The following is a 16,517-nucleotide window of genomic DNA, read 5'->3' on the forward strand; positions in this document are numbered from 1 at the left end:
AAGAAGTAGTTTGGGATGGAAGAATAGAAAAATATGTTGCAAAGCGAGCTATATTATCTCATGGATATGATGATGAATATGATTAACAAGTAAAAGGTGGACAATTGATTCCATATACACCTATTGCAACCACATTAACAAGGAAATCAATAAGAGCTAGTGTAGTATAGTTCAGAACATTGATAACTCAAGAATATGTCAAACCATTAGGTTATGGTGGAAAACAAACAATAAGATCAGAGGTAACTAATGAATCTAATCCTACATTAGCTACATTAAGGAACAAAATTGTTGGTCAGAAAACTAGAAGCTTAAAAGAATTGTATGAGCAGAATGATGAAACATATCAAGTTTAAAATTCGCATTAATTACATATGAGCCTGTAAATTTTGATGAAGTTGTTAAAGAAGAAGTTTGGATAAAATTTAAGGAGGAAGAGATTGATTCTATAGAAAGAAATAATACTTGGGAGCCTATACATTTTCCTGAAGGTAAAAATAATATAGGTGTTCAATGGATTTACAAAACCAAAGTGAATGTTGAAGGTGAAACTGAAAAACATAAAGAAAGACTTGTAGCTCAGGAGTCCAATCAACAATCTGGTGTTTATTATAATGAAACTTTTGCACCTATAGATAAAATTGACACAATAATAATGGTATTAGTTATTGCAGCAAAAAAAATTGGAAAATATATCAAATGGATGTTAATTCTACATTTTTAAATGGTTTTTTCGAAGAAGAGGTTTATGTGAAACAACTTCGAGGATATGAAATCGAAGGAAATTAAGATAAAGTTTACAAATTAAAGAAAGCCTTATACAGATTGAAAGAAGCACCTCGAGTATGGTATAGTTGAATTGGGGAATATTTGCATAACAATGGATTTATCATGAGTCCAATTGAGCCAACTCTGTATACAAAGGTAAATGAAGAAGGTAGAATTTTGATTGTTTGTCTATATATTGATGATTTTATTTTCACTAGAGATATTTAGATAGATGATTTTAAGACAAGGACGAAAATAGAAGTTGATATGATTGATTTAGGGCTAATGAAATATTTTCTTGGAATCAAAGTAACTCAGTATGAAGATGGTATTTTCATTTTTCAATCTAAGTATGAAAATGATATATTGAAAATGTATAGGATGGAGAATTGTAAGCTAGTTCTAACCCAAATTTCATTAGGTACAAAACTCAGTAAGAAGGATCAAGGCTCAAATGTTGAGCCAATCTTGTATTAAAAATTGGTTGAAAGTCTTATGTATTTCATTGCAACAAGGCCTGATATAATGTTTGTTGTAATTTTAATTTCTAGATTCATGGATTCTCCAAAGAGTACCCATTAGGCAGTTGGAAAAAGGATTTTAAGATATGTTGCTGGAACAAGAAATTATGGTATTCTCTATACATCAAATTCATATTTGAAACTAACTGTATATATAGATAGTGATTTTGTAGGCAATATTGATGAGAGGAAGAGCACATCTGGATATGTGTTCAATTTTGGATTAGTTGTAGTAGCATGGACATCAAAGAAGAAATCCATTGTGACTTTATCATATGCTGAGGTAGAGTATGTTGTAGCAACAAAAACAACATGCCAAACTGTGTGGATGAGAAGAATTTTAATTGAGTTATTACATGAACAGAAAGAACCAACTTAGATTTTCTATGATAACAAATATTCTATTGTATTATCAAGAAATCATGTTTTCCATAAGATGAGTAAGTATATTGATACATGGTATCACTTCATTCCAGAATTAGTAAACAATAATTAAATTTATATGGAGTTCTATAGATTAGAAGACCAATTTGCATACATACTTACAAAAGCCATGGGAAAAGAATTGTTTGAACCTCAATGGAAAAATACAGGAGTATGTATGATGTAACAACAAAATTTTGATTTTTGGTGAAATAATTAAGGGGAGAATGTCACAGATAACTATTTCCCCACAGTCACATCGCTTTCAGTTCCTCATTACCATAGTCAACACCACCTTTGACTACACTGCCTTAGCTTGTTCATATTTAAATAGTCAAGATTGCATCTGATAACACACTACATTAGCTTATTCAAATTCAAAGGGAAAACATCACCTAGCAAATTCAATACTTTAATTGATGTAACTGACTCAAATTTTGTTATGAGTCAAGATGCTCAGAATTGGACATCCTACTCACGGTTTTTTATATATTCATAATTTGGCAAGTGTAGCTACAATTTATTGTGATGTTGTTTTGTTCTCAAACCTTCACAAACTTGACGTAGAATGCAAAAACCTACATTGCATCATCTCCATACTTTGTTAGAATACAATTTTCAACTATTCAATCAACTTAGTTAACAAATCAATCAAAAGAAACTAAACAATTCAACTTTCTATATTTGAATTCTCCAACAAAATCACTATCTAAAGAGATTGAAAATAACTCAATATTCTTCGTCCTAATTAATGTTTTGTAAACTTTCTTATATTTTAGACTCATACAAAATTATGTTTTTTTAACTACGTCAAATCATGTAATCACGAGCTTTTGCCCACCTAAACTAACAAATTTGATATTCTTCACAAAATGTATATTTTATAATTTTATTAATTAATATCAATTTTCAAATTATTTTATTAATATAAAACTTCACAAATTATTATTAAAACAATAATAAAAAAAATACCAAAATAAATCAAACTTTATAATATTTTTCAGGGAAGAATCTCAAACTAGGAAACAATAACAAATAGATGAAACGAAACTAAGTGATATGAAAGACATTGTAAAATTAGATGCTATGTATGAATCATTTTTTTAATCTAAATTTATTAAAATAATTTTGAATTATTTAATAACATCAATATTTACAATTTTATTATAGTATTTTAAAGGTCCCGTTGTTTATCCCGAAGCTTTAGTAAAGCCTCTACTACACACAAGAATGTTAGCGCGTGCTTTTAAATTAAGTTTAAGCTAATCTATATATTATGGGCAATTTAATATGTTTTAGTTTTAATTTAAAATTATTTCGATTATGGTAAAATTCATACTTATCTATTTAAAAATGTAAAATAAACATGAACTTACAAATTTACAATCAATAATATATATTATTATTATTGTGTATTATTTAAAAGTTTTTTATTTAATTAAAAAAATAAAAAAATTAGAGGAATTTTGAGGTTTAAAATGGACTTTTTAAGAAAAATGTACAACCAAAATAAACTTTATAATAACGAATAAGGTTCAAGATGATGATGTCAACCATGTGGATGATTCAACATTTTTAGTGTAAAAAAATTGAAAATAATAAAATAATAAAACTATGTTTTCAACTTATCTCCCTATTGTTTTACTCAAATTTCAAGCGACAATACTTGTTGGATGCAAAATTTAATTCTCCATCCAAAGAGTAGCCATGTTGTATACTTTCGAGGGAACCTGCTACACGACAAATGAAAAATACATGAAAAACATGATTGCAATCGAAAATATTTATCATTTTTCATATAGCACGACCTATCAAAAGTATGCAACATGGATACTCCTTAGATGAGGAATCAAATTCTGCATATAACCAGTATTCCCTCTCGAAATTTAAGTAAACCCATAGGGAGATAAATTGAAGATATGAGTTGAAAAAGTAGTTTTTTCTTTTTTTTCTTCTAAAATTTGATGATGTAATCTAATCTTATTTTATTATTTCCACGATTATTTTATAATTTCCTTAGGAGGCCCATTTTAGACCTCAAAATTTCTCTAATAAGAAATAAATTTATTTTTGTTAAATTAGGTTTATTTTTGTTAAATTTCCATAGTTTAAAAATATTTAATAGAAATGAATGCTTACATATTTATAAATTACTAAAGAATTATTCTAAATAATATGATTTTCCTTGAATAATAATAATACGAAGTCAATTTAGATTAATGAATAGTAAGGAGTGATGGCTATATCATTATTAATTCAAAATTTAATATGATAATTTTTCTCACTATTAAAAAGATAAAAATAAAATAAATAAATAAAGAAGAAAATTATATCGATTAAACAAAAATTAGACAAATTAATTTTATAAATTTGTAAGAAGCAACAATTATTCAAAAAAATAATTATAATATAAGAAACATGCTCTGTTAGGGTTTTGAGAGATTTCTAAAGCTTGGTCAATGCCAGATCTGAGGTCGTTGCTCTCTCTACCTTCACATCTGAGCCACTGATAGGCTGCATGAGTGTCACTACTGGGCGGGGAGAGATCCCTTCCTACCAAAGTGTAGTTGCCGAAGAATCAATCCAAAAAGGTGGTGCAACATCATCTTAGCATCTCGTAGCCGACCCTAATGAAGGATCAATCATGGGAGGTGAGTGGCGGTTCGGCTTCAAGGACAATGCCTTCCGAGGGCAACCAAGAAGCCAAGATTCGTGATCTTTGCCAACAAATTGGAAAAATAAAGGAAATTTATGAGGGACCATGCTCTAATTTGTAAATTTATAGGGATCTGGCCTTAAGAAAGAGATATGCTTAAATGGATTCAACTAAGATGGAAACCTAAGGGCCATATTGACTTAAAACTGGGAGGCAAGGTTTTTTTCACAATTATTTTTTCGAGTCTAGAAGATAAAGAGAGGATTTTTGAAAATGGGCCATACTTATGCTACAATGCGAGTCTCTTCATGCCATTATGGGAAGAGTATTATAACCCATATCGTGAGAAATTTATGGCCGCCCCAGTTTGGGTACGTCTTTTTTCATTACTAGTTGACTTATGGGATCCTAAAATCTTGGAAAGGATTGGAAATTCCATTGGTAGATTTGTAAAAGTTGCAGACTGAACATGACACGAGAGATATAGATCATTTGCCTGAATTTTTGTTTAGATGAATATCACTAAGCCTTTCACGAAGTTTGTGGAGCTGAAATACCAAGACGAGCTTTGGGAACATCCGTTGGATTATGAACATATACCATTTCATTGCAGAAGGTGCCATGAATATGACTACCTGTATAAAGCTTCCCCCCCCAAGCCAAATGGATACAGGTGAAGTCAATGCCCCAACCAAAGTAGGGAAACCACAGGAGGATAATGAGGGCTTCCAAGAAGTAATGCATAAAAAGGGATCAGCAAAGGCTCCTGAGGAAAATACATCCTCTCAGTTGTAGAAGAATAAGGAGAATCAAAACTGATTTTGGGTTTTATAGGAGATAGGGGAAAGTTCAAAGGAAGCAGCTAAACAACCCAAATCAGCGGCTAGAGTTCCACCCAAAATGACTCGAAAACCAAAAAGGAAGGCGCAAGAGGAACCCTCAGAAAAGGATGGACCTGATCTGGGTGCAGATCAAATCAATATGGAAATTGATGGATCAAAGGAAGACTTAAGCACAAAGGAACAAGTTCTGAAAAGGTTGTTGAACGAATGGTGACATTTGGATGAGAGATTCATACCAGAGGATCAAAAGAAGTTATACCGAGAAACATTCTAGCAATATCAAGCCAAACAAAGCCAAAAATCTCCAGATCCACCTGATCCGTTGGGATCCCAAATGGGTAGAAATTTAGATCAAAATGGACCAGGAAAAGGAGGCAAAAAAGGGGTCGAAAGAATCTACAGGAGTCAATTCAGATGGTGGGCGATTTGCTAGTGAACTCAGGACAGGTGGTACCACTTTCAGCGGTTTTCCACCAACTCAATAAATCTTCTCAATGATAGTACTCTCCTGGAATGTAAGAGGCCTCAATAGTAGAGGAAAACAATGATATTTAAAGGAAATATTAAGACAAGAAAAGTTAAGCATCGTGATGCTTCAGGAAACTAAGGTATCAAAAGTGCGGCTCAAGGAGATTATAAGAAAAATGAGACTCATGTATGAAGTGGTAGCCCTAGATGCTTAGGGCAGTGCAGGGGGAGTGGTTGTTCTTTGGAACCCATCTGAAATATTTTTTTATTATTGGGTTAGTATGCCCCAAATTATTTCTGGAACATTCCGATATATTGGCACTCGGGACTAGGCAATAATCTCAGTTGTCTATGGCCCTCACATTCTAGGAGAAAAAGTTGCTTTCCTTCAGAATATAGGAAAGCTGAAAACTAGTTTCCAAGACAAACTATGGATCATTGGGGGGATTTTAACCTTATTGCCTCATTTGAAGAGAAAAAAGGAGGGATTAGAAGACAAGATCTTGAAATGGAGGCCTTTCGAGATTTGATCTCATAATTGAAATTAGTAGATATCCCTACCAATAACAGAGTTTACACGTGGAACAATCAGCTTGGGGGTCAACACTAGGTCGTCTCTCACCTGGATCATTTTCTCATCTCAAAAGATCTTATAAGAAGAGACCTATTCTTTGAAGCATCAATCCTACCATGCTTGGGGTCATATGCCTCGTCCATGCAACTTCGGATACATCTCAAATTGGCTCTAAGAAACTGCCCTTTCCGCTTCGAATCCTTTTGGCTTCAAGATCCATCCTTTCTTGGCAAGATAGAGAGTTGGTGGAAATCTTACGAGGTGCAAGGATGGAATAACATGCATACCTTCCAACTCTGGTTGAAATAACTCAAGCAAAAGATCAAAAAGTGGAATAAAATGGAGTTTGGTCATATCATGAAAGATCAACACCAACTCCAAGAATAGATCCAGAACATACAACAATAGATGATTACTAAAGGATGCTATGGAGTCTTATCAATAGAGGAAGGATGGATTTTGACTCAGTTAGAAGAGAGGAGAAAGCAAGAGGAAATCCTCTAGAAACAAAAATCCCAAATCTAGTGGCTCAAAGAAGGGGAAAGAAACACCCATTTCTTCCACAAGGCCATGATCGAACACCACCAGCACAATAGGATATTTTCATTGAAAGACTCCAATGGAAACTGTCTGGTTCACCATGATGAAATGGAAACTCTTTTGGTAGATCACTTCCATAATATTCTCTTTGAACCATGTCAGGAGAGATCATAATCTATTCAGAGAATCACTCAAAAGATCCCTCATTTGGTAAACATAGATCAAAATATGGCTTTAATGCGTGTTGTCACTTTGGAGGAAGTTGAAGAAGTAGTAAAAGGGCTAGCCAGGAAAAAAGCGCCTAGACCAGATGGATTTACGACAGAGTTATTTTAGGAAACTTGGCCCTTTATGGGTCAAGATATCCTGGAAGTTGTGGAGGAATCTCGCAGATCCAAAAAGGTACATCTAGCTCTTAACTCCTCTTTTATTGCTTTAATTCCCAATTCTAGTTATTCTAAGGAGCCTCAAGGTTTCCGTCTGATTTCTCTTTGTAATGTGATTTACAAAATCATTTCCACTGTTATGGTTAAGAGACTTAAGCCCCTTTTTCCTTTCCTAATCTCTCCTGAACAAACTGGTTTTGTCCAAGGTCGCCAAATTCTTGATGGCATCATTACCACCGAGGAATATGTCCACTCCCTCAAGCATCTCAAAGCCAAGGGTATGCTGATTAAGCTATACCTTCCCAAAGATTATGACTGTCTCAGCTAGCCCTTCTTATTGAAAATTTTGAGGGCCTTCGGTTTTGGCCCTAAACTGATAGCCTGGGTTTCTTCTATGATCTCCTCCCCGGTGTTCTCGATTTTACTCAATGACTCTCCATCTCGAACTTTTAACCCCTCAAGAGGTCTTCGCCAAGGAGATCCTCTCTCTCCCTTCCTTTTTATTCTGGCAGCAGAAGGTCTGGGTCGATATATAAAATTAGTTATTCACTCAAGTACTATCAGAGGAATTCTTCTCTGGGGAAATGATCTTCCTCTAACCCATCAACAATTTGTTGATGACATAATGTTATTTTGCCATGTCTCCCTTAGAGAAGCTAGAGAAATCAAATCCATTCTCCATGATTTTATGCAAGCATCAGGCACTATGATCAATAATGAAAAATCTAATATTTTCTTTTTCAACACTCTGGCCCCTACCCAGTCTTTCCTAGCCCAAATTCTGGGGTTTAATATTGGATCCCTACCTTCCAAATATTTAGGTATCCCTCTAGTGATTAATTCCCTCCGAACTTCCTACTAGAAAGATATTTTAGATCATATTCAATCAAGGCTTCATCAATGGTCCTTCAGAGCTCTTAACCTAGCAGGTCGGGTGGTCTTGTTAAAGGTGGTGCTTCAATCTATACCGATATATCAACTTTCAAGTCTAGCCACTCCTAAAACCTCCTGTACTGGCATGGTTGATATTTTTAAGAAATTTCTGTGGAGAGGAGCTCAAGAAGCTAAGAAGTGGGCGCTTGTAGCTTGGAACACCATTACTAAACCTAAGGCAATGGGGGGTCTAGGGCTCTGAGATCCTTATACCCTAAATCAAGTTATGGGTGTGAAACTTTGGTGGAGATGGATTCAGGGTGGACCAGATCTATGGAAGATAATATGGACGAGAAAATATCAGATGCCTTCTTCAGCAAAATATATTTTAAGAATTCAGAACACAAATAAACGATCCTTGATCTAGAATCTGTAATCGACTAAAAAAGATTTTATACGATCCCACACTTTTTGGGAAATCTGAAATGGGAGACAAGCACTCTTTTGGCAGCAGAGAGTGAAACTATTCAATCGGTAGGATCTAACTGATATATTTCTTTTTACCAACAACCAAAATTGTGGTACTTTGGAACAATTTTGGAAGACCTCTTTTCATTTAGCATAGAGGCAATGGAAAGAAAAACAAGACTGGCATAACCCTCTAGAATCAAATCAATGGGATCTGCTAGAAAAAGAGCTTAAATCTAGGAAGTTGGCCACTCTGGAAGGACTGGATATTCTTCGATGGGGTTACACAACCAAATGGATGTTCACAATTAAGGAAGCTTATAGATTAGCTACATATGAGCCCGTGGATCACATCAATCCTATATGGAGGAAAATATGGACAGGGAAATTTTGGCCGAAGGTAACATATTTTCTTTGGTTGGTATGTTGAAGAAGAATTCTCACATGGGATCAACTCCAAAAACGAGGAATACAGGGCCCTTCACTATGCAGCATGTGTGAAGCCAATATTGAGGATATGGAGCATATTCTAAATCTGTCCCTTCGTGGACCAATTATCAACTTTTTGGTCATATGGATTGGGATATTACCAACATCAAAACATCCATAGAGCTATGGAGAAATAACATTTTCTCCAGCCCAGTTTTAAACAAGGCTTGGAGTATTGCCTTGGGATTTCTCCTCTAGGTGATTTGGAAAGAAAGAAATAGATGGGTGTTCAAGGATCAAAGACTCTCCTAGGCAAAGATCTGGGAAGGAGTCATCCAAAATATCAGGGAGACTATACTAGCAGAGAAATGGCACCCAAATAATTGGCAGGTAGCCCATCATGAAGCTAGGATCTTATCTACTATGAATCTCTCCCCACAAATGCTTGCTCTGAAATATTGGAAACTTTTGGTTTCACCGAGAACCTCTCCTTCCAAGTTCTCTCCTCCCCTATCAGTTTTCTTAACCTAAATTTTGATGGGGCCTCTAAAGGGAATCGAGGAAATGTTGACTATGGAGGTATACTCATAGATTCTCAAAGCCAGGTTCCTCACTTTTATGGAGATGATTGTGGCTTTGCCACTAATAATGAGGTTGATTTCAATGCTATAAAACATGGCCTTCTCATTGCACAAAGGGAAGGGCTCCAAAAGTTAGTGGTTGAAGGAGATTTTAACTTAGTAATAGAAGGTATGAAGAAATTGAGTCATGGCACAAAATGGGAGAAGCTTAGTCAAAGTTGGTAGATGGCATTCTTGATCTAGGAGATTAGTGAAATCATCTCGTACTTTGAGTACATTATCCCATCACATGTTCTAAGAATTGGTAACAAAGCGGCTGACTTTTTGGCCAATTGGGGATGTCTACACATGGGTTTGGCCCTCGATGACCATTGGACGAACAAATAGTATAGAGAGGGGATGGATCCCCTTCTTCAGATCTTGGCTTGGGATGTCCCCCAAAACCAAGATCTGGAGGAGGATGGCCATCAAGGACCTCAATCGAGGTGCGATACAGTGCAAAATCCTTCTCAGGATTTGAGAAATGATAGATACGACCTTTGGTAAGGCTAAAGGGTGGCCGCCTCCCAAGCATCACGTGTGTGAATAGGCTAGTGGGATGGTAGAAAATGGTGGAATGTTAAATGTTGAAATGACGAGCTGTAGAGCTCATAAATTACAAGTGGAACAGGTAACTCTCCTCCTACCCGCATTTGTCATGTCATGGTGTTGGGTTCTAAGGAAAAGTGGCAGATGTTCGACTCTCTCATTCATGCTGGTTCGACTGGGTTGGCGAAGCTACGTTTAGACTAGGTCCAAGCCCTCTTGGTTGTTGGCGTTCGCAACCAGGTATGTTTTCTTCTCTTTTCCCTTTCCTCCAGGACTGTGGCATGTTCGAAATACTCTCCACTGCAATGACAATGACAAGCTCTATAATTGGAATGTTTGGGGTAACGGAAATGGGTGTATGGAAAGATGGAAATTTTTGTAGTATTACTCTCTATTTTGTGTGATGTTTCTATGCTCGTGCCCATTTTCTTTGGCATTTTATTGTCTAGAATGGGCATGTATTTTCCATTATGGGTTAATTATTGCATAGTGAAGGACTGTATAGATCACAGTAAAGGATATTCCCATGTTTTGTTTAGCATGAGCACAACAATGAAAGTACACATTCTCTATTTGATTTACTATGTATATGAGGTGGCCCGTAAATGTTTTTGGCTCGAGGAGCCGGTCTATGATATTACTATAGGAATTGTCAACAACTGCTTTGTATCTCTTTGTATTTCTGCATTCTTGAGCATGGAGTGCTGGACAGAGGCATAAAATGGTGGTGGAGGCCATCCTGGTCGATTTTCCGCCTTTCTGTCAAGCTTTTGCCTAACTCAATCTGTTTCTCGCTCCTCTTTAATGTTTCTACATCAGGTCCTTATAATATGTGTTTACACTATGGGCTTGTGTTCAAAAACTGGTATTAGTTCTCATCCTAACCTATCTATTGGTCTGTCTACAATATGTGTAATTTGAAGGTAAACAAGATGGCTCACCCTTCCCCTGGTACTAGCTCGACTGGTAATGGAGGACGGGGCAGAGGCTCAAACATTGGTAATGGTTGTAACAAGGGTTCCCAATTAGTTTGGCCACTAAAGCGAAGTGGGCACAGGTCAGATGCTCAGATTATATAGGTAGCGATTCAGGCTTATAATATTGGAACTCCAGCTTAGGTGACACAACTGATAACATCATGGGAAGTTGAACTCAATCAATGAGCAAAAGCTGAAGTGTAGGTGGAGGATTGATGAATTCTTGCTCCAGATCTTTGTCATGCTCATGGGTACACCACACAGTACAAACAAACAGTGCACCTTTATTGGCTTATGAAGAGTCTCATGGCTAAAGCCATCATGTCATCGTCAGTTGACTCTCGCAAAACCGACCCAGGCTTTCAGGAAATCTAGAAGGAATTGTAGCTTATTCAATTCCAAATCCAGCAACACAATTTTTGCCTTGGCTGTATTAAGAAGCACATTCCATGCCTCCCCCAGTCATAATTACCCGGATCTAGTGCTAAGGACCCTGCCCCTGTGGAATCCTTTGATGATGATTAGTTTTTAGTTCTATTATGGCTATTTTTTTGTTGAATTTTTTTATGTATATGTCAGATGGTATCATATATTACAGTTATGTAGATTTGTAGACATTCAGACCTATAAGGAATTGTTTAATAGACTGAAGTTATTGAGATTTTGGATGGCTTATAATGAGTTTTTGGTGGCCAACAAAGTTGGTTTCCCAACAGATAGGTTGAGGCCATTAAATTTCTTTCATAGATATAACTTACTTTTGAAAATGAATGAATGAAGAATACCTACCAAACTGACAAGAAAAAAATTATTCAACAACAAAAAAAAATTAACTATTTAAATATTAATACTAAGGCAATAATAAAGAAACAATTATTCTAATAAACTTCATTAATTACACTAACATATTTAATTTATTTAAAAATTAATAACTTGTTAGGTTAAAAAAACTATGATGATATAAAAAAAGTCTCTCCCTTCTTTTTTATTATAAAAATAAAATATTAAAATAAACCATAGTCATATTCGTATTAATGTACGGTAATCATCGTAACAAAAAAACTTGAAATATTCCACGGCACAAATATTTGTAGAGAGATATAGATATTTACATAATTATTTATATTATGAGAAGAGATTTTACGTAGGAAGTAGTTGAACGTGCAAATATATATGAGATATGAAAACTGTCTTTAGAGATATTCAGGACCCAGCATGATAGCATCAGTATAGTAATACCGACAGGATGTAGAGCATGGGTTGATAGTTACTGCATCGACATTGAAGTTTATTTCAAACTCAACAAAGCTTAAAAAGTAAAAGAAAGAAAAACTAGCTTAACCCCAGAAAAGTAAAAGAAAGGAAAACTAGCTTAACTCCAGAAAGTATATAACAATACCTGGACACATCAAACAAACGGATCTAATACACATCCGGTGGCAGGCGTGGCGCAGGAATAACTTCCGGTGGCATCGCCTTCGCCATAGTGAATCCAAACTTCTCGGTCATGTCGACTTGTTCTGCACTCACGCCCTGCGCGGGTGCCCAGTCGAATGAATGAATGAGAGAAGCCAATGACAGATGGATCATCCGACTCGCCAAAGGAAGCCCCACACACATTCTCCTTCCTGCTCCAAACGGTATCAGCTCGAAGTGTTGCCCTCTGTAATCCACACTACTCATCTTAGCATCGAGAAATCTCTATGGGACGAACATCGATGGCTCATTCCAGATTGCAGGGTCCCTTCCTATCGCCCACATGTTCACGATTATTTGGGTATCACAAATCTCCCAATCCAACAACTGCGATCTGCTCTCCGTGGGACGAGCAGAGGAATCACCGGGTGCAGTTGGAAAACTTCTTTCACAACTGCACGGAGATAAAGAAGACGATCGGTGTCACTTTCTTCGACCCTTCTGTTGCGCCCAACAACCTGGTCCAACTCGGCCTGGGCTCGTTTCATTTTCTCCGGATTGCATATGAGTTCCGCCATCGCCCACTCAATTGTCCTCGCAGTGGTGTCACTTCCCGCCCCAAATATGTCCTGCATCAAGCAAGTAACCATAAGAAAAATTAGTTTGTTAGGATCATAGTTACCAAATTCGAATTCTAATACGAATTCGAATTCGAATTCGAATTCGATACGGTATGGAAATAATTAGACTCTATAAAATCCAATACGGAATAAATTCGATAGTATATATGTTACAAATATTTAAACTTATTAATTTTTTTAATGAGTTATCTATTTGAAACTGAAATTTACCATTTTATAATTTTGTCCAATATAAAAGTTACAGTTTTTTATTATTTCTATATAAGAATGGCTGATTTGCAACCAAGTTTCTATTTTTTTTTATTTTTGCTATCTATTTGAAACTGAAATTTGCCATTTTATAATTTTTTCCAAATTACAGTCTTTTATTATTTTTATATAGAAATTACTGTTTTACAACCAATTTGCTATAAAATAGCTTTTGTTAAAAGAAAAGTTACTTTTTATATTTTTTTTATATTTTTTGATATTAGGTTTTATTATTTTATAAATATTTTTAATATAGAAATTACTATTTTTTAATTATTTTTTTCGAATTTGCAAAGTGCAAGTTCTCAATATAGTATTTCTTTTCTTTAATTAATTTTTCCTCTCCCTAAAAATACCATATTAGTTTTCCAGCTTAATTGGATTTCAAACTCAGCCTCAGGCTACCTGCCTTACACACCACCATTGGCATTGCTCAGCTCTTCATCATTTTTAACTGCCGGCAGAATGTGGCGTGGAACAATCTTCGTCTTCATTGCTCAGCTCTTCATCATTTCTCTTGCGGCCTTTCCAGCCAACTCGAGCATCTCTGCCGCGAGATATTTTGGCAATACGCTCAACGGAGAACTGAAGAGCTCTGGGAACAGGTTTCTTACCATCAGCTGATTTCTCTCTTCCTTCCATTGCTCAAGCGATGGAAAAATACTTCATGCACCGTACCGAATTTGATTTGGCCGAATTTTTAATCGTATCGAACCGAATCAACGAATTTGCGAATTTTTTTTGCCAATACACCCGAATTTGGTAACTATGGTTAGGATGGATTCACTAGTAAATTGCCATAATTTAAAATAAGATACTATCTATCATTTAAAACAAGAGAAGCTGCACCGCAGCTAGTCCCTGCGTGAGGCTTTATTGTTAAATAAAGAATTTAAGCCAGCTGAAAGAGTTCAATATCCATCCGGAAGTTCCTGCCTTCCCCATAGTTCTTCCTTAGTCACCATAGGAGGAAGAAAGGCATGGAAGGCAATAGAGCATGAACATAGGAGGAAAGGCAGGGAAGACAATAGAGCAAGCAGTAAGGCAATAGAGCGAGCAACAGTTCGAGATTATAATCTGCATAAGAACCAACCCAGATACAAGTACTCATGAAGCGTCACTTCACCAATTCGGTGTTTAATTTAGAAAGTGTTGTATTTGCTAATTTAGCTAAGATTATGTTAAAATTATAGCTTTAGCAAATTTGGGCTTATGCTACTTTAGTAGTCTCAACATATTTCTGAATATAACAGGGAAAAAAGTTCATCACAGATGTAGTCTCAAGGCACGTTGGTTCGGTCCTCGAAACCAAAGCTGAAATAAATCACCAGGTTGAATAAGGTATGGTCTTTCAAACTCTTGTATAAACTCAGGATTTTCCCTAGCTGTTTTTATAACAGCGATTTCGCAGCGATTACCATCTGAAGCTTGGCATGTCTGTGCATTACTTACGATCTTGCAGTCTTTGTCGACTATCTATATTTTTTCTTGATGCGGTTTCGATTTTTGTTTTGTAACATCGTTATTTTGTTCTTCATTTTTTCAATTTTGTGGAAATCTTAGATATTATGATGTTCAGTCATTGATCTATGGGGTTTTAAGAGGATAACGAGTTCTTGATCTATGAGGTTTTAACAAGTTTTTGTGGGATATAAGGGTGGATCAGCTTTCAGGCCTTATATCTCCATTTTTGTTCTCTTAGATGTTTTTATAAATTTCAGTCATTGATCTCCATTTCTGGAGCACTCTTGTCGGTAGTATTTCACAACTTAGAAGCCTAGATTGAACATAGTTACGATTTTCAATTTTGTATAAATTTTAGATATTACGATGTTCAATCATTAATCTCTGGGGAATTTAACAAGTTCTTGTAGGATATAATGGTTAGGCAGCTTTCCGGCCTTTATATCTGCATTTCTTGTCCTTGATGCTGCCATCAATTTTAGTCATTGATCTCCATTTTAGCAGTAGATTTGCTCTCATATCTCTAGCATTTCACAACGTAGTAGCCTAGAACGAACATAGCTGTGATCATGTGATCTTCAGTCTCTTTGTCGATTGATCAGTTTTTGACCAAGTTAGCGGTGCCGACCTTTGTTCGCTGGTGTGGTTATAAATCAGTTTCGATGAATATTTTCAGTTGGAGGTTATAAATCAGTTTCAATGGATATTTTGAGTCAGAAACTTATATTTTCAGTTGGAGGTTATAAATCAGTTTCAATGAATATTTTCAGTCAGCAACTTCACTCATTGATCTGTTTAGAATATAACAAGCTCTGTACAAGAAAACACAAGTTTTTTTAAGAATAAATTAGCTGAGCAGTTTTCGGGCCTTTATTGCTCCTTCTTCCGAAGTTAGTCATTGATCTCCATGTCTGCAGCAGATTTTCTCTCTTATCTCACGTTTTTCATAACTTAGTAGCGTATATGAACATAGTTGTGATCTTCTGTCTTTAGTCTTTTTGTCGAGTGATCAGTTGTTGATGAATTTAGCGTCGCCCATTTTTGTTCTCTAATGTGGTTACAAATCAGTTTCCATGAATATTTTAGGTCAGAAAATTTAATCGTTGATTTGTGAGGAATTTTTAGCGGCGCCCATTTTATCCACACGCATAAAGAAATGTGTATGAGAGGTGCGATACATATTAGAGGATTCTGCGTAGGCACGGTACAAAGTCAAAGAACTAATTCATTGAACTCTTCGAGGACAGGTGCTAAACTGGAGCGAAGGCAACCATCTATATCCGCACTAGAGTAGCGACACCCACGTGATTGTTTTGTCATGAAAAGCATAGCCACGTATCTCTCATGTTGAACGCCATGCTGCATGCATACCAAATGCCTTATTACCATAAACGCCAACATGCCTGCATGCATACCAAATGCCTTAGGATAAATGCCGACATGCCTGCACGCATACCAAATGCTTTATTTTGGCATAGAGAAATCATCAGACGGGGGATTTACAGTACGCCACGAACTTGTTCAGGACAGGGACTTAGCCGAACATCCTCAAGCTTTTCAACTGCGACTCTTAAATTTCTCAAAAATGGTTGCCATAACTGTAACGATGGCCTGCTATATGTGTGGACCGATGGAATTAGAGGAGAGAGATTG

General features: G+C 35.9%; 1 pseudogene; it reads right to left on the reverse strand.

The window, feature by feature from the left end:
* Positions 1-12,516: 12,516 nt before the first annotated feature.
* LOC149231956 (cytochrome P450 76T24 pseudogene) lies at positions 12,517-14,042 on the reverse strand (annotated as a pseudogene).
* Positions 14,043-16,517: the final 2,475 nt, after the last annotated feature.

The sequence above is a fragment of the Pinus tabuliformis genome, chromosome J (genome assembly GCF_031772625.1).
Source record: "Pinus tabuliformis cultivar Carrire ecotype Pingquan chromosome J, CPIR1, whole genome shotgun sequence".
NCBI classification, from domain to species: domain Eukaryota; kingdom Viridiplantae; phylum Streptophyta; class Pinopsida; order Pinales; family Pinaceae; genus Pinus; species Pinus tabuliformis.